This window comes from Amblyraja radiata, chromosome 7, assembly GCF_010909765.2.
Source record: "Amblyraja radiata isolate CabotCenter1 chromosome 7, sAmbRad1.1.pri, whole genome shotgun sequence".
In the NCBI taxonomy this organism is placed as follows: Eukaryota; Metazoa; Chordata; class Chondrichthyes; order Rajiformes; family Rajidae; genus Amblyraja; species Amblyraja radiata.
Window position 1 is genome coordinate 48,785,812 of NC_045962.1, and position 18,891 is coordinate 48,804,702.

Consider the following 18,891-nt stretch of genomic DNA (forward strand, 5'->3'; position numbering starts at 1 on the left):
CTTTCGATTCGTTCCCGCCGTGCGATGTCACAATGCCCGATGCTCGCAGACGTCCAATCGCGATGCCCGACGCTCGCAGACGTCCAATCAGAACGGATCCATTTACATGTACGGCTTCCGGCAGCATTTCTTCCTTTGATTCCCTGCAACTCCGAAACCGGACGCAGAATCGCCGACGTCTTTTCCATTTCGGTAGAGATTTCACTTTTCTTTCTAAGTATCCGCTCCTCATTACATTTCGTCGTGTTTAAGTACACGTTTATAATCAAATCCTTCCCACCCCCCCCCCCCCCAGTATTTCAAAACTAAACTGGCTTCACACCCACAGAAGCTTCACCAGCCCCAGCCCCTGCTGAACGTTCCATCGTGTGATGTCACAATGCCCAATGTTCACATATGTCCAATCGGAATGGATTCATTTACATATGCCTATGCAGGAGCCCCAGCCAATGGTGAACGTTCCATCGTGTGATGTCACAATGCCCAATGCTCAAAGACATCGTTGCCATAGAGAGGGAGTACAGAGAAGGTTCACCAGACTGATTCCTGGGATGTCAGAACTTTCATATGAAGAAAAACTGGATAGACTCGCCTTGTACTCGCTAGACTTTAGAAGATTAAGGGGGTATCTTATAGAAACGTATAAAATTCTTAAGGGGTTGGACAGGCTAGATGCAGAAAGATTGTTCCGGATGTTGGGGAAGACCAGAACAAGGGGTCAAAGTATATGGATAAGGGGGAAAGCAGAATCGCCGACATCTTTTCCATTTCGGTACAGATTTCACTTTTCTTTCAAAGTATCCGCTCCTCATTACATTTCGTCGTGTTTAAGTGCACGTTTTTAATCAAATCCTTCTCCCCCCCCCCCCCCCCCTCCCACCCCCACCCCCCAGTTTTTCGAAAATAAACTGGCTTCTCACCCATACAAGCAGCCATTTCGGTAGACATTTCACTTTCCCTTCCAGCTATCCACTCCTCATTACATTTCGTTATGTTTATGTCCATTTTTTTCATTAAAACCAACACCCCCCCCCCCCCCCCACTCACTCATTTTGTCGCCTCCTGCTGGCCAGCGACCATAACGGCTGCTGGCGCCCGCAGCACAACCTCAAGCGACGCCATTTAAAAACTGCCTTTCGGGAACGGCTCTACTTCGAGGACCACGTCTCCCGTGGGGGCTACGGGTAGGGAATGGCTGCGTTGGCTAAAGGGATCAGGGGGTATGGAGAGAAGGCAGGTACATCACTCCCCCTACCCCTCCCTCCCTCCCCACTCTTCCACTTCTCTCACCCTTCCCCTCCACTCTCCCTCCCCACTCTTTCCCCTCTCTCCCCCAACCCTCTCCCTCTCCCTCCCTCCTCCTCATCTTCCCCATCCCCCCTCCCCCACATCTCTCTCCCCATCTCTCACCCCCTACCCCGCTCTCCTTTCCCTCCCAAATCTATCCCGTTTCCTCCTCCTCCTCTCCCCTCCCTCCCCTCTTCTCACCCCCCCCCCGCAAACGCCGTTGGGGAAACAGACCCAACGGGTCTGCACTTGGTCTAGTTATTATATAAAACTCTCGCCCCATCCGTCCGACATCCGTCCGGCTGCCTTTCTGCCTTTCGATTCGTTCACGCCGTGCGGTGTCACAATGCCCGATGCTCGCAGACGTCCAATCGCAATGCCCGACGCTCGCAGACGTCCAATCGGAATGGATCCATTTACATGTACGGCTTCCGGCCGCATTTCTTCCTTTGATTCCCTGCAACTCCGAAACCAGACGCAGAATCGCCGACGTCTTTTCCATTTCGGTAGAGATTTCACATTTCTTTCTAAGTATCCGTTCATCATTACATTTCGTCGTGTTTAAGTACACGTTTTTAATCAAATCCTTCTCCCCCCCCGCCCCCCCACCCCCCAGTTTTTCGGTAGACATTTCACTTTCCCTACCAGCTATCCACTCCTCATTACATTTCATTATGTTTATGTCCATTTTTTTCATTAAAACCATCTCCCCCCCCCCCCTCACTCATTTTGTCGCCTCCTGCTGGCCAGCGACCATAACGGCTGCTGGCGCCCGCAACACAACCTCAAGAGACGCCATTTAAAAACGGCCTTTCGGGAACGGCTCTATTTCGAGGACCACGTCTCCCGGCAACGGCTGCGTTGGGGCATTACACTTTTAAGGCTCTGTGTGTGGGGATGCTTCATGTGTGTGATGCCGCCCCGCCACCCCCCCCCCCCCCCCGCGTTGCCGAGACGGACCCGACTTCGACGACTTCAAGATATGCTATTTTAAGATGGCCGGGACCCGACTTCGACGACCACGTCTCCCCTGGGGGCTACAGGTAGGGAACGGTCTTTATACACTTTTCCAACTCTGTGTGTGGGGGTGGTTAGTGTGTGTGATGCCGCCCCCGCCCCCACCAGTGGGGGCTACGGGTAGGGAACGGCTGCGTTGGGGGAGCAGACCCACGTTTTTAATCAAATCCTTCTCCCCCCCCCTCCCGCTCCCCCAATATTTCAAAAATAAACTGGCTTCTCACCCATAGAAGCAGCACCAGCCCCAGCCCCTGGTGAACGTTCCATCGTGTGATGTCACATTGCCCGATGCTCACAGATGTCCAATCGGAATGGTATCATTTACATATGCCTTTGCAGGAGCACAAGCACTTGGTGAACGTTCCATTGTGTGATGTCACAATGCCCAATGTTCAAATACATTGTTGCCATAGAGGGAGTACAGAGAATGTTCACCAGACTGATTCCTGGGATGTCAGGACTTTCATATGACGAAAGACTGGATAGACTCGGCTTGTACATGCTAGAATTTAGAAGATTGAGGGGGTATCTTATATAAACGTACAAAATTCTTAAGGGGTTGGACAGGCTAGATGCAGGAAGATTGTTCCAGATGTTGGGGAAGTCCAGAACAAGGAGTCACAGTTTAAGGATAAGAGTTAAATCTTTTAGGACCGAGATGAGAAAAACATTTTTCACACAGAGAGTGGTGAATCTCTGGAATTCACTGGCACAGAAGGTAGTTGAGGCCTGTTCATTGGCTGTATTTAAGAGGGAGTTAGATGTGGCCCTTGTGGCTAAAGGGATCAGGGGGTATGGAGAGAAGGCAGGTACAGGATACGGAGTTGGATGATCAGCCACGATCATATTGAATGGTGGTGCAGGCTCGAAGGGCCGAATGGCCTACTCCTGCACTTAATTTCAATGGTTCTATGTTTCCCTCTTCGCACCCCTCTCCCCACCCCCTTCCCTCTCTACCACCACCCCCTTACCCCTACCCCTCTGTCCCTCTTTCACCACTCCCCCTACCCCTCCCTCACCACTCTTCCACTTCTATCCCCTTACCCGACGCCTCCCCCTCCCCCACCCCTCTCTCTTCCGCTCCCTTCCCCTCTCTCCCCCACCCCTTCCCCTCTGTCCCTCTTCCACCACTCCCCCGTCCCTCTTCTACCACTCCCGCTACCCCACTACCCCTCCCTCCCTCCCCACTCTACCACTTCTCTCCCACTCTCTCCTCCCCCTCTCCTCACCCCTCTCCCATCCCTCTCTCCCCCACCCCCTTCCCTCTCTCCCCCCACCCCCTTCCCCCTATCCCTCTGTCCCTCTTCCATCACTCCCGCTACCCCTCTCCTCCTCCCTCCCCACTCTTCCACTTCTCTCCCCCTTCCCCTCCCTCCCCACTCTTTCCCCTCTCCCCCCACCCCTCTCCCCATCCCTCCCTCCTCCCCTCCCTCCCCATCCCCCCTCCCCCACATCTCTCTCCCCATCTCACACCCCCTACCCCGCTCTCCTTTCCCTCGAAGTTAGACATAAAAAAACTGGATAAACTCAGCGGGTGCTGCAGCATCTGTGGAGCGAAACCCGGAAGAAGGGGTTTAGGCCAAAAACGTTGCCCTTTTCCTTCGGTCCATAGATGCTGCTGCACCTGCTGAGTTTATCCAGCATTTTTGTTGTTGTACCAGCCTCTCTCTCTCTCTGCCCTTCTCTCTTCTCTCGACTCATGCACGCCCCACCCCCCCCCCCTTTGGTGCAGGAGGCGCGCGCAGCATCTGAACGCTCAGCGATTATTCGAATTCTTCACTAACCGTCATTCTGACTTTGCTTGTGAAGAGAAAAGTCCTGAATTGCAATTGTCTGATGCAGGAAGATTGTTCCCGATGTTGGGGAAGTCCAGGACAAGCGGGTCACAGTTTAAGTATAAAGGGGAAATCCTTTAGTACTGAGATGAGGAAAACATTTTTCACACATATAGTGGTGAGTCTCTGGAACTCTCTGCCGCAGAAGGTAGTTGAGGCCAGTTCATTTTTTATATTTAAGAGGGAGTTAGATGTGGCCCTTGAGACTAAAGGGATCAGGGGGTATGGAGAGAAGGCAGGTATAGGATACTGAGTTGAATGATCAGCCAGGATCATATTGAATGGTGGTGCAGGCTCGAAGGACCGAATGGCCTACTCCTACACTTGATTCTATGCTTCTATGTTTCCCTCTCCTCACCCCTCTCCCTCTCCCACCCATCCCTCTCTCCCCCACCCCCCTTCCCTCTCTACCACCACCCCCTTCCCCCTAACCCTCTGTCCCTCTTTCACCACTCCCCCTACCCCTCCCTCCCCACTCATCCACTTCTATCCCCTTACCCCACGCCTCTCCCACCCCCACCCCTCTCTCTTCCGCTCCCTTCCCCTCTCTCCCCACCCCTTCCCCTACCCCTCTGTCCCTCTTCCACCACTCCCCCGTCTCTTCCACCACTCCCGCAACCCCGCTACCCCTCCCTCCCTCCCCACTCTACCACTTCTCTCCCCCTTCTCTCCTCCCCCTCTCCTCACCCCTCACCCCTCTCCCTCCCCTCTCTCCCCCACCCCCCCTCCCTCTCTACCCCACCCCCTTCCCTCTCCACCCGCCCCCTTCCTCCTACCCCTCTGTCCCTCTTCCATCACTCCCCTACCCTTCTACACCTCCCTCCCCACTCTTCCACCTCTCCCCCTTCCTCCTCCACTCTCCCTCCCCACTCTTTCCCCTCTCTCCCCACCCCTCCCCCCTCCCTCCCTCCTCCCCTACCTCCCCATCCTCCCCCTCCCCCACATCTCTCTCCGCATCCCCCTCTCTCACCCCCTACCCCGCTCTCCTTTCCCTCCCAAATCTGTCCCGTTTCCTCCACCTCCTCTCCCCTCCCTCCCCTCTTCACATCCCCCCTCCCCCCACCTGTGTGTTTGGGGGGTGGTTAATGTGAGTTTGATGCCGCTGCCCCCCCTCCAGTGGGGGCTACGGGTAGGGAACGGCTGCGTTGGCTAAAGGGATCAGGGGGTATGGAGAGAAGGCAGGTACATCACTCCCCCTACCCCTCCCTCCCCCCCCCCACTCTTCCACTTCTCTCCCCCTTCCCCTCCACTCTCCCTCCCCACTCTTTCCCCTCTCTCCCCAACCCTCTCCCTCTCCCTCCCTCCTCCTCATCTTCCCCATCCCCCCTCCCCCACATCTCTCTCCCCATCTCTCACCCCCTACCCCGCTCTCCTTTCCCTCCCAAATCTATCCCGTTTCCTCCTCCTCCTCTCCCCTCCCTCCCCTCTTCTCACACCCCGCCCCCCCGCAAACGCCGTCGGGGAAACAGACCCAACGGGTCTGCACTTGGTCTAGTTATTATATAAAACTCTCACCCCATCCGTCCGACATCCGTCCGGCTGCCTTTCGATTCGTTCCCGCCGTGCGATGTCACAATGCCCGATGCTCGCAGACGTCCAATCGCAATGCCCGACGCTCGCAGACGTCCAATCGGAATGGATCCATTTACATGTACGGCTTCCGGCCGCATTTCTTCCTTTGATTCCCTGCAACTCCGAAACCAGACGCAGAATCGCCGACGTCTTTTCCATTTCGGTAGAGATTTCACTTTTCTTTCTAAGTATCCGCACCTCATTACATTTCGTCGTGTTTAAGTACACGTTTTTACTCAAATCTTCCCCCCCCCCCCCCCCAATATTTCAAAACTAAACAGGATTCTCGCCCACAGAAGCTGCACCAGCCCCAGCCCCTGCTGAACGTTCCATCGTGTGATGTCACAATGCCCAATGCTCACATATGTCCAATCGGAATGGATTCATTTACATATGCCTATGCAGGAGCCCCAGCCAATGGTGAACGTTCCATCGTGTGATGTCACAATGCCCAATGCTCAAAGACATCGTTGCCATAGAGGGAGTACAGAGAAGGTTCACCAGACTGATTCCTGGGATGTCAGAACTTTCATATGAAGAAAAACTGGATAGACTCGCCTTGTACTCGCTAGATTTTAGAAGATTAAGGGGGTATCTTATAGAAACGTATAAAATTCTTACGGGGTTGGACGGGCTAGATGCAAAAAAAATTGTTCCTGATCTTGGGGAAGACCAGAGAAAGGGGTCAAAATTTAAGGATAAGGGGTAAAGCAGAATTGCCAACATCTTTTCCATTTCGGTAGAGATTTCACATTTCTTTCTAAGTATCAGCTCCTCATTACATTTCGTCGTGTTTAAGTGCACGTTTTTAATCAAATCCTTCTCCCCCCCCCCCCCCCCCCCCCCCCCAGTTTTTCAAAAATAAACTGGCTTCTCACCCATACAAGCAGCCATTTCGGTAGACATTTCACTTTCCCTACCAGCTATCCACTCCTCATTACATTTCGTTATGTTTATGTCCGTTTTTTTCATTAAAACCTTCTCACCCCCCCACTCACTCATTTTGTCGCCTCCTGCTGGCCAGCGACCATAACGGCTGCTGGCGCCCGCAGCACAACCTCAAGCGACGCCATTTAAAAACGGCCTTTCGGGAACGGCTCTACTTCGAGGACCACGTCTCCCGTGGGGACTACGGGTAGGGAACGGCTGCGTTGGCTAAAAGGATCAGGGGGTATGGAGAGAAGGCAGGTACATCACTCCCCCTACCCCTCCCTCCCTCCCTCCCCACTCTTCCACTTCTCTCCCCCTTCCCCTCCACTCTCCCTCCCCACTCTTTCCCCTCTCTCCCCCACCCCTCTCCCTCTCCCTCCCTCCTCCCCATCTTCCCCATCCCCCCTCCCCCACATCTCTCTCCCCATCTCTCACCCCCTACCCCGCTCTCCTTTCCCTCCCAAATCTGTCCCGTTTCCTCCACCTCCTCTCCCCTCCCTCCCCTCTTCACATCCCCCCTCCCCCCACCTGTGTGTTTGGGGGGTGGTTAATGTGAGTTTGATGCCGCAGCCCCCCCTCCCCCCCCCCGCAAAACGCCGTTGGGGAAACAGACCCAACGGGTCTGCACTTGGTCTAGTCTATCTATTATTATATAAAACTCTCGCCCCATCCGTCCGACATCCGTCCGGCTGCCTTTCTGCCTTTCGATTCGTTCCCGCCATGCGATGTCACAATGCCTGATGCTCGCAGACGTCCAATCGCGATGCCCGACGCTCGCAGACGTCTAATCGGAATGGATCAATTTACATGTACGGCTTCCGGCCGCATTTCTTCCTTTGATTCCCTGCAACTCTGAAACCGGACGCAGAATCGCCGACGTCTTTTCCATTTCGGTAAAGATTTCACTTTTCTTTCTAAGTATCCGCTCCTCATTACATTTCGTCGTCTTTAAGTACACGTTTTTAATCAAATCCTTCCCCCCCCCCGCCCCCCCCCCCCCCCCAATATTTCAAAACTAAACTGGCTTCTCACCCACAGAAGCTTCACCAGCCCCAGCCCCTGCTGAACGTTCCATCGTGTGATGTCACAATGCCCGATGCTCACATATGTCCAATCGGAATGGATTCATTTACATATGCCTATGCAGGAGCCCCAGCCAATGGTGAACATTCCATCGTGTGATGTCACAATGCCCAATGCTCAAAGGCATCGTTGCCATAGAGAGGGAGTACAGAGAAGGTTCACCAGACTGATTCCTGGGCTGTCAGGATTTTCATATGAAGAAAGACTGGATAGACTCGGCTTGTACTCGCTAGATTCTAGAAGATTGAGGGGGTATCTTATCGAAACGTATAACATTCTTAAGGGGTTGGACAGGCTAGATGCAGGAAGTTTGTTCCGGATGTTGGGGAAGACCAGAACAAGGGGTCACACTTTAAGGATAAGGGGGAAATCCTTTAGGACAGAGATGAGAAAAACATTTTTCACACAGAGAGTGGTGAATCTCTGGAATTCTCTGCCACAGAAGGTAGTTGAGGTCAGTTCATTGGCTATATTTAAGAGGGAGTTAGATGTGGCCCTTGTGTATGGAGAGAAGGCAGGTACAGGATACTGTGTTGGATGATCAGCCATGATCATATTGAATGGTGGTGCAGGCTAGAAGGGCCGAATGGCCTACTCCTGCACTTAATTTCTATGTTTCCCTCTCCTCAACCCTCTCCCTCTCCCTCTCCCACCCATCACTCTCTCCCCCACCCCCCTTCCCTCTCTACCCCACCCCCTTCCCTCTCTCCCCCCGCCCCCCTCCCCTACCCCTCTGTCCCTCTTCCACCAGTCCCTCTACCCCTCCCTCCCCACTCTTCCACTTCTCTCCCCTTACCCCACCCCTCTCCCTCCCTCACCCCTCTCTCTTCCCCTCCTTGTCCCACCGCTTCACCTACCCCTCTGTCCCTCTTCCACCACTCCCCCGTCCTTCTTCCACCACTCCCGCTACCCCTCCCTCCCTCCCTCCCCACTCTTCCACTTCTCTCCCCTTCTCTGCTCCCCCTCACCCTCTCCTCACCCCTCTTCCATCCCTCTCTCCCCCACCCCTTCCCCCTCTACCCCACCCCCTTCCCTCTCTCCCCCGCCCCCTTCCCCTCTGTCCCTCTTCCACCACTCCCCCTACCCCTCCCTCTCCCACTTCTCTTCCCTTACCCCACCCCTCTCCCTCCCTCACCCCCCCTCCCTTCCCCTCTCTCCCCCACCCCTTCCCCTACCCCTCTGTCCCTCTTCCACCACTCCCCCTGTCCCTCTTCCACCACTCCTGCTACCCCTCTCCCCTCCCTCCCCCTCTCTTCCACTCTCTCTCCCCCACCCCTCTCCCCCTCCAATTCCACTCTCCCCCTCCCTCCACACTCTTCCCCCTCTCCCTCCTCATTCCCTTACCGTGCACAGTCTCTGTCTTTAAGAAGGAACTACAGATGCTGGAAAATCAAAGGTAGACATAAAAAAAGCTGGATAAACTCAGCGGGTGCGGCAGCATCTATGGAGCGAATTGAATGGTCAACGTTTTTGGCCGAAACCCGGAAGAAGGGTTTCGGCCAAAAACGTTGCCCTTTTCCTTCGGTCCATAGATGCTGCTGCACCCGCTGAGTTTATCCAGCTTTTTTGTTGTTGTACCAGCCTCTCTCTCTCTCTCTGGCCTTTTCTCTTCTCTCGACTCATGCACGCCCGCTCCAACCGCTCCCCTCCCCCCCCCTTCACCTCTCTCCCCCATCCTCTTCTCCCCCCCCCCCCCCCCTCTCCCTCTCCACCCTCCTCCTCCCCTTCCTCACAAAATATTTTTTGTGGGGGCGGGTCCTCAGTGTGTGTGAATGTTTGTGGAGGCAGCCACGCGCTCTCCATTCAACAAGACGCTCATCTGTTTGTGGAGGCGCGTGCTTAGTATGTGACCAAAGATCTTATAGCGGAGCTCTCCGCAACAAGATCTTTGTGTGTGACGACACACGCTCCCCCCCCCCCTCTTCCATCCCTCTCTCCCTTTGATGCAGGGGCCTTTGGTGCAGGAGGCGCGCGCATCATCTGAACGCTCAGCGATTGTTCGAATTCTTCACTAACCGTCATTCTGACTTTGCTTGTGAAGAGAAAAGTCCTGAATTGCATTTGTCTGATGCAGGAAGATTGTTCCCGATGTTGGGGAAGTCCAAGACAAGCGGGTCACAGTTTAAGGATAAAGGGGAAATCCTTTAGTACTGAGATGAGGAAAACATTTTTCACACAGAGAGTGGTGAGTCTCTGGAACTCTCTGCCACAGAAGGTAGTTGAGGTCAGTTCATTGGCTATATTTAAGAGGGAGTTAGATGTGGCCCTTGTGGCTAAAGGGATCAGGGGGTACGGAGAGAAGGCAGGTACAGGATACTGAGTTGGATGATCAGCCATGATGATATTGAATGGTGGTGCAGGCTCGAAGGGCCGAATGGCCTACTTCTGCACTTAATTTCCATGCTTCTATGTTTCCCTCTTGTCTCCCCTCTCCCTCTCCCACCCATCCCTCTCTCCCCACCCCCCTTCCCTCTCTACCACCACCCCCTTACCCCTACCCCTCTGTCCCTCTTTCACCACTCCCCCTACCCCTCCCTCCCCACTCTTCCACTTCTATCCCCTTACCCGACGCCTCTCCCTCCCCCACCCCTCTCTTCCGCTCCCTTCCCCTCTCTCCCCCCCACCCCTTCCACTCTGTCCCTCTTCCAACCACTCCCTCGTCCCTCTTCTACCACTCCCGCTAACTCTCTACCCCTCCCTCCCTCCCCACTCTTCCACTTCTCTCCCACTCTCTCCTCCCCCTCTCCTCACCCCTCTCCCCCACCCCCCTTCCCTCTCTACCCCACCCCCTTCCCTCTCTCCCCCCACCCCCTTCCCCATATCCCTCTGTCCCTCTTCCATCACTCCCCCTACCCCTCTCCTCCTCCCTCCCCACTCTTCCACTTCTCTCCCCCTTCCCCTCCACTCTCCCTCCCCACTCTTTCCCCTCTCTCCCCCACCCCTCTCCCCCTCCCTCCCTCCTCCCCATCTTCCCCATCCCCCCTCCCCCACATCTCTCTCCCCATCTCACACCCCCTACCCCGCTCTCCTTTCCCTCCCAAATCTATCCCGTTTCCTCCTCCTCCTCTCCCCTCCCTCCCCCCCTCTCCCCCCCCCCCCCCCCCCCCCCCCCCCCCGCAAACGCCGTTGGGGAAACAGACCCAACGGGTCTGCACTTGGTCTAGTATACTATTAAAAGTCTCGACTTGTTTGTCTGTTTGTCTGTCTGTCTGTGATCTCGGAGCTACGCCAAAACGGTACACAGTAGCACAAACCTTTTTGCAGAATCTTACTCAGCTTTTTCCCGTTGTTGTTCGTATCAATTTTCTTCACATTTGATGTGATATTTCACGTTATTGATATTTTAAGGTTTATAAAAGCCAACTTTAACAAGATGTTTACTGTTAAAACACTTCCTGCCACCTTCCAAAAAATCCCATGTTTGATTATTTAAAACATCATTTTGAAGATAATCATCATCTTTTGTTTGTATGTAGCTAATTAGGTTGCTTTATGTTTACCATCTGCATTAGATTGAGTGCCCATTGTCCAGCCTGCAGAACAATCCTGACTATTAGACCAGCAGAAAGGAGGACTTGTGTACACAATGAACAGCTGATCTGATATCTCTCCTCTCTGGTGCATTTGCTACCTTCAGAACATAAAGGAGAGGCTGAATCAAAACCCGTCCACTTTAGGCTGGCGTTACAAATTAATAATCAAGTGTTTTATTGTCATGTACTTACCTCAGATCTTTGTAGGGCACTTAGCACAACTTGTGCTGGTCTGCAAAGTAACTTGGATTTTTTGGAATATAGCTGTGAGCTCAGTAATTCTTTCTGTTCCAGTTTCTTTTCCACAGAGTTAATCACGTTTATGTTTTCTGCACTGCCACATTCTAACATGAAAACGTAAGTGAAGTGCTTCCTGCTGACATATGGTTGCATTTAAACTTTAACCTCCAATCCCACTGTGCTAATCCTTTCCCGTTCATTCCAAATTTTTCGTCACAAATATTCCAAAGGTTAAATTCAGTCCTCCTCTAAAATGGGCACGGGCACATCTGAATTCATTAACCCGTGCCAATTCATCGTAATATAGCAGCCTGCTGAAACCAAAGATCTTATAGCGGAGCAAGATAGGCTACTCCTGCGAAATACAATGGGCTGACGTGTAGTACGCTATGGAGGGGATCGTGGGCATTTTTCCCCGCCCATTTTAGTAACCTGAGCCTACCTGACCCGACTCGCAGTGTAATCAATGTTGCGGGGCAACAGTTTGTGTGGGTTAGATTCATAAATCTGTCAGTTCATACTTCTTGTCAACAATAAAATTTGACTCTGGTAATTGTCTTTTTTAATGTTTTTTAAATCATTTCTTTTTAAATGGCTCACAAGCAGTGTTTGAGTTGATTTTGTAGTAACCGGAACCGACCCGACTCGCAGGGTAATTGACATTGCGGGGGAACTTTTTGTGTGTGATATAGGGTTAGATTCATAATTCTGTTAGTTCATAATTCTGTTAATTCTTGTTAAAGAATAAAATGTTTATAAACACACATACATGAAAATTATATAAATGTATATAATCATATAACACACACAATTATATTTCTTCTGATCCAATAATGAACTTTATTTCAGACTAGACAAGGAACATTAAATAAGAAACATTGTAAATAAGAAACATTGTAAACCTCCCCACAACTTCACACACACTAGGCCTTATCCCCCCCCCCCCCCCGGCACTCCCTCGCCTGCCCCCTCACTACAATGTCTCCCCCCCCTCATATGCCCCTCTCCTCTGGCCCCACACTCCCTCTCCTCTCTGCCCCGGACCCCGCACTCCCTCTCCTCGCTGCCCCGGGCCCCACACTCCCTCTCCCCGCTGCGGATCCAATCTTTGGCCGGAAGCAAGATGGCGGAACAAGATGGCGGAACAAGATGGCGGGGGCAGGTTGCTAAAATGAGTCATAAAATCGCCCATGAATCCGCCCATGAGCGTACTACACGTTTGCATGAGAGTAACCCATCTTGCTTCGCTATAAGATCTTTGGCTGAAACCATGATGCCAAGTTTGTTCATCAGCATGGGGGGGGGGGTGTGTTAATATGGAGTCTTAGATTAAACAGGCACTCGGCTCAATTTGTTAATTCTGCCTGAAGAGCACACAAAACCAAGATTTCATTATTTCTCAATACACGTGACAATAGTAAACCAATACCAAAATGCATACATTTGGCCCATCTATCTTATCTATCTACCTTTATATACTTTTAAAACTCTGTATATATGTGGGTGTACGGCGTTTTGCATTTGATTCGTTACTCCGCGCAAACCAGACGCAAAAACGCCGACATTTTTACCATTTCGCTAGCGATTTTACTTTTACATTCGCACATCCACTCCTTGGTCAATTATTTCCCCAGATTTTGAGTAAAATTGATCACAAAACTCAAACAACACTCAATTTTTAAGATCTAAACGGCTCTTACCAGCTGCTGACGTCACAATGCCCACATGCCGACCAATCCAGGCCCACCTGCCTCCAGTATGCCTCCAAGTACGCTCGCGCCACGCTTCCCGCTGCTGGACTCCAGCCCGCCCGCCTGCCTGCTCACTCCAAACCCCCCCTCCCCCCCCCCACTTCACCTCTCTCCCCCATCCTCTCCTTCCTCTCCCCCTTCTCTCCCCCCTTCACCCCCACTTCACCTCCACTCGCCCTCTCCCCCAGACAGAGCAGAGCGCCGGCTGTTGCCAGAACCGCTACAATGGTCCTTCCTATAATGAACCCTGCTGCTGCTCACAGTCTCAGATGGGGCCGCTTTTACAGACTTAACTGTCACAATGCCCACATGCCGACCAATCCAGGTCCACCTGCCTCCAGTATGCCTCCAAGTACGCTCGCGCCATGCCTCCGGCTGCTGGACTACAGCCGGCCCACCTGTCCGCTTACTCCTGACGCCGCATGCTGCCCCCCCCCCCCCCGCAACCGCACATTAGGGGAACAGGCCCAACAGGTCTGCATTTGGTCTAGTATACTTTTAAAACTCTGTGTGTGTGTGTGGGTGTGTCATATTTTTGGCCTTTGATTCGTTACTCCGTCAAAACCAGACCCAAAAACGCCGAGATTTTTACCACTTCGCTAGCGATTTTACTTTTACATTCCCCCCCCACCCCCACCACACTCCCCACTCACTCATTTTTTTGCCTCATGCTGGCCACCTTCTCATCGCGTGCCCCGCGCGATCATAACGGCTGCTACCGCCCGGCCCTCCTCCACTTTCCACCCCGTCCCCCCCCCCGGCCCGGCTCTGTCACGCTGGCGGAAGCCAAAGATCGGCTCTTTCCCCGCTGCTTTTCACCGTCGTCGCAGTCGGCCTGCAGGTGCATTGAGGGCGTATGCAGTGCCTCGACGGCCGTACGCAGCATCTTGGAATAGTACGCAGTGTCTTGACGTTGTACGCCTGGCCCGCAGGCTCACTCGGCATCACACCCGCCCGCCCACTCCATCCTCCTCTCCCCCCCTCCCCGTACTCGGGGTCTGAAGCATGGAGGATGTGAGGCCATGGAGTTGAGGCTCACTCTGAGGCCGACGACTGCTGGGTGGCCCTACCCCTCTCCTCCCTCCCTTCTTAATATAATATCATTGGGGGTGGTTAGTGTGTGTGTGTGTGTGGTTAGTGTGTGTGTGTGTGAGAGGTTGGTTAGTGTGTGTGTGCGACGCCTCAGGCCGCGCCTTCCCCTCGCAACCGCGCGTTGCGGGAACAGACCCAACGGGTCTGCTCTTGGTCTAGTAACTATTAAAACTCTGATCTTGTGTGTGTGTTTGTTTGTGTGTGTTTGTTTGTGTGTGTGTGTGTGTGCGTGTGTGTGTGTGTGTGTGTGTGTGTGTGTGTGTGTGTGTGTGTGTGTGTGTGTGTGTGTGTGTGTGCTGTGTGTGTGTGTGTGCCTGTGTGTGTGTGTGTGTGTGTGTGTGTGTGTGTGTGTGTGTGTGTGTGTGTGTGTGTGTGTGTGTGTGTGTGTGTGGGTGGATTTAAATGTGAGCGATCACATCTACTCGAAGAAACTACGCTAATAGGAAAATGTTTACATATTCCGGTAGAGATTTATCAGGTGAAATCAAAAAATGCCTTATCTGAAAATTTAATGCATTTATTTCTCGAGTTATTTATGAAAATGTTCATAAATCTCAAATAACTTAGAAAATAAACGAGATGGTCTCGCGGACTGATGACGTCACAATGGATCTGACTGCCTGCCTTTGCTTGCGCTGCGAGTGACGTCACCCCTGTTCTGTCTTCTGAACTCTTAGTAGGCTGTGGGCCGAGCATCAAAAATGTGTCTAGAAATAGGATTTTGTGCCCCAAGTCACCAAACTACATGAAATTTTCACATATTGTGTAACAATATTTATATAAATCACCCCTGAAACTCGATATGAAGAAGACTTGCACATTTTTATTAAATTAGAGAAAAACCGGTAAAATGTCGGGAACCTTTCAGTTAGAGTTGATTCATGGGGGCCTTCTTTGTGTTCCAGCACATCAGCAGGGACTTTGAAGGCTTTCTTGCACTTTAATCCACTTCACAGCACTTTCTTCAGCCTTTTTAATGCTTTTCCCACTAAATACAATTAACCTGCTGCAAATTTCCACGACATTTATTCCACAGAACAACACATCGGAATCTCCAGTAAAACAGGCATCTGTGGAGCCCCCTCAGCCAGTTTGCGTGCTAGCCTGAAACAAAGCGCGTGATTGGCCAACTGGAGGACAACTCAATGTTAAATGTGCTTTGATTGGACTAAAAAATCTCTAATTTAATAAAAATGTGCAAGTCTTCTTCATATCGAGTTTCTGGGGTGATTTATATAATTGTTTTTACACAATATGTGAAAATTTCATGTAGTTTGGTGACTTGGGTCACGAAACTGCAGAATAAAGCTCCTCGGCCCACAGACTACTCCTGTCTCTCTCTCCCCCCTCTGCCCCCTCTCCCCCCTCTCCCTCTCTCCCTCCTTCTCTCTCCATCTCCTCTCTCTCTCTCCCCGCCCCTTCTCTCTCTCTCCCCCTCCTCTCTCTCCCCCTCTCTCTCTCTCCCCATCCTCTCTCTCTCTCCCCCTCCCCTCTCTCTCTCTCCCCCCCTCCTCTCTCTCTCTCCCCCCTCCTCTCTCTTTCTCCCCCCTCCTCTCTCTCTCTCCCCGCCCCTTCTCTCTCTCCCCCCCCTCTCTCTCCCTCTCCTCTCTCTCTCCCTCTCTCCTCTCTCCCCCTCCCCCACCCTCACTCCCCTCTCTCTCTCTCTCCCCACCCTCCCCCCCCCCCATACCCTTCCTCCCCTCCCCCCCCCCCCCCCCCACTCTCCCTCTCCTCCCCCACCCTCCTTCCGCTCCACCCCCCCTTCCCCTCCACACCCTCCCCCTTCCCCTCCACACCCCCCCCCCTCCCCTTCACACCCTCCCCCCTCCCCCTCCCTCCTCTCCCCCTCCCTTCCCCACTTCTTCCCCTCACTTCCCCCTCCCCCTCCCTTCCCCCATCCTCCCCCTCCCCTCCCCGCTCTCTCTCTCTCTCTCCTCCCCTCTGTCCTCCCCTCTCTGTCCTCCCCTCTCTCTCTCTGCCCCCTCTCTCCCCCTCCTCTCCCCCCTCCTCACCCCCTTCTTCGCCCCCTCCCCCTCTCCTCCCCCCCTCACCCACCCTCCCTTTCCTCCCCCCCTCCCCCTCCCCCGCTCACCTCCACCCCCCTCTCCTTCTTTCTCTGCCCCTCTCCCTCTGTCTCTGCCATGCTCTCTCTGTCTCTGCTCCCTCTCTCTCTGCCCTCACTCTCTACCCCCCCTCCCTCTCTAGACGTGCCTGCGAGTTGGGGGCTTTGCATCAGTAGATAGGGTGGGTATGGGGTAAAAGGAGTAAATTAATAATATTTATATAATATCAAGGGGGATGGTTAGTGTGTGTGTGTGTGCGCGTGTAGTTAGTGTGTGTGTGTGTGTGTGTGGGGTAGTTAGTGTGTGTGTGGGGGGTGGTCAGTGTGTGTGTGACGCCCCCCCCCCCCCCCTCCCCGCAACGGGTCCCACTTGGTCTAGTATACTATTAAAAGTCTTGGGTGAGTGCTGGAATATGGGGGAATGGGTGAGTGGTGGAATAATGCCTTGGGGAACGGGTTGCGTTGGGGGACCAGACCCCACGAGTCCCAGTTGGTCTAGTGTCTTTCTAAATATTTCTCATCCAGGAATCTATCCAAATGCCTTTTGAACATTTTAATTAAACCCATCTCCACCATTTCCTCTGGAAGCTTGTTCCATTTACTCACCATTCTGTATGAGAAAAACTTGTCCAGAGATCCCCTTTAAATCTTTGTCCTAACCTTAAACCCATGCTCTCTGGTTTTAGGCTCTCCTACCCTGGGAAAAAGACTGTGACCATCCATCTTATCTATGTTCCTAATGATTTTATAAACCTCTATTATGCGTCCTCAGCCTCTTTTGATCCAGGGAAAACAGTCCCAGTCTATGCAATTTCTCCTCATAACGACTCCCCAGTGTCACTATCATGAGTGACTAGCCACACTTAAAGTTAATCTTGTCCTGCTTAAAGGCAGACTGCATTTCCTAACTGCTTTGAAATTGGAGAATGCGGCAGCTGACCTGGAAAATAGGGAAGAATGGGGAAGAGTAGGTTCCAGGTTTTGCAGATGACGTATTTGAATCCTTGGTAGAAGAGCTAGGCAGGAGGAGAGACATTTTGAGATGTCAGACATACATTGCTTGGACCTGGAATAACGAGAGTGAACAGAGTTAGTGTGGCTCGCATGCGAGTCCTTGTGCAAAGGATTCAGATTTGGTGAGCCAAATAAAGCAAGCTGATGAGTGTGATTTAAAAATGTACATGGGAAAATAGAAACATAGAAACATAGAAACATAGAAAATAGGTGCAGGAGTAGGCCATTCGGCCCTTCGAGCCTGCACCGCCATTCAATATGATCATGGCTGATCATCCAACTCAGTATCCTGTACCTGCCTTCTCTCCATACCCCCTGATCCCTTTAGCCACAAGGGCCACATCTAACTCCCTCTTAAATATAGCCAATAAACTGGCCTCAACTACCTTCTGTGGCAGAGAATCCACAGATTCACCACTCTCTGTGTAAAAAATGATTTTCTCATCTCGTTCCAAAAAGATTTCCCCCTTATCCTTAAACTGTGACCCCTTGTTCTGGACTGGACTTCTGAAATGTCAGGATGTCTGCAAAATGCCTGTAACTAATGTCAAAACCCTAGTTCCGGCACAGAGAAGCGATGGCCAACTTAATTCACATAATTACCGACTTGGCCACGATGCACTAACTGGTGGCCGATGTTACTGCTTCCACAGCAGCATAATCAACCACCCATGCTGCTGCAATGTCAGCTGTGAATTGGAGGGTGCAAGTTCACAAGTTCTACTAGCAGAATTAGGCCATTTGGCTCGTCAAGTCTACTCCGCCATTCAATCATGGCCGATCTGTCTTTCAATCTCAACCCAATTCTACTGCCTTCTCCTCATAACCCCTGAACCTTGGCCAGTGTATTATGACAGCTTAATCATCTGCTCCCAGCAGATCATGAAGGTTGCTGATGTGCAGCACTTGCCCAGGGGCATCTATTCCATTATGACCGCATCTGTCCTCTCTCAGATACATTTTCAGGAGGATCAAGGATTTGAAGATTTTTGGAATCTGATTCCAGAAGAGGAGTTGAGGCATGGGGTAGATCATCCATGATTAGTTTAGTTTAGAGATACAGCGCGGAAACAGGCCCTTCAGCCCACAGAGTCTGCACCAACCAGCGATCCCCACACATTAACACTATCCAACACACATTAGCGACAATTTACATTTATACTAAACCATTTAACCTACAAACCTGTATGCCTTTGGAGTGTGGGAAGAAACTGAAAATTTTGGAGAAAATCCATGTGGTCACAAGGAGAACATACGCACTCGGTACAGCAGCACCCATAGTCGGGATTGAACCCGGGTCTCTGGCGCTGTAAAGCAGCAACTCTACCGCTACACCACCATTACACTGAATGGTCGAACAAGCTTGAGGAGCCGAGTGGCCGACTAGTTTGCCGTGTTCCCCTGTTTTCTAGTAGTCGCATAAAAACATCTAGGTCAGGCTAAAACTATCCACGTTAAGGTAACGATGTCCCCTC

General features: G+C 52.2%; 1 protein-coding gene across 2 annotated transcripts in view; it reads right to left on the minus strand.

Annotated features, from left to right (window-relative positions):
* Window positions 1-11,620, minus strand: part of LOC116975379 (UDP-glucuronosyltransferase 1-1-like) — a 77,918-nt gene extending 66,298 nt beyond the window's left edge. For both annotated transcript variants that reach the window (XM_033024425.1, XM_033024423.1), the window contains exon 1: window positions 11,450-11,620. The gene's annotated coding sequence lies outside the window, so the exon portion shown is untranslated. The remainder of the gene's footprint in view (window positions 1-11,449) is intronic.
* Between the last annotated feature and the right edge of the window lie 7,271 nt (window positions 11,621-18,891).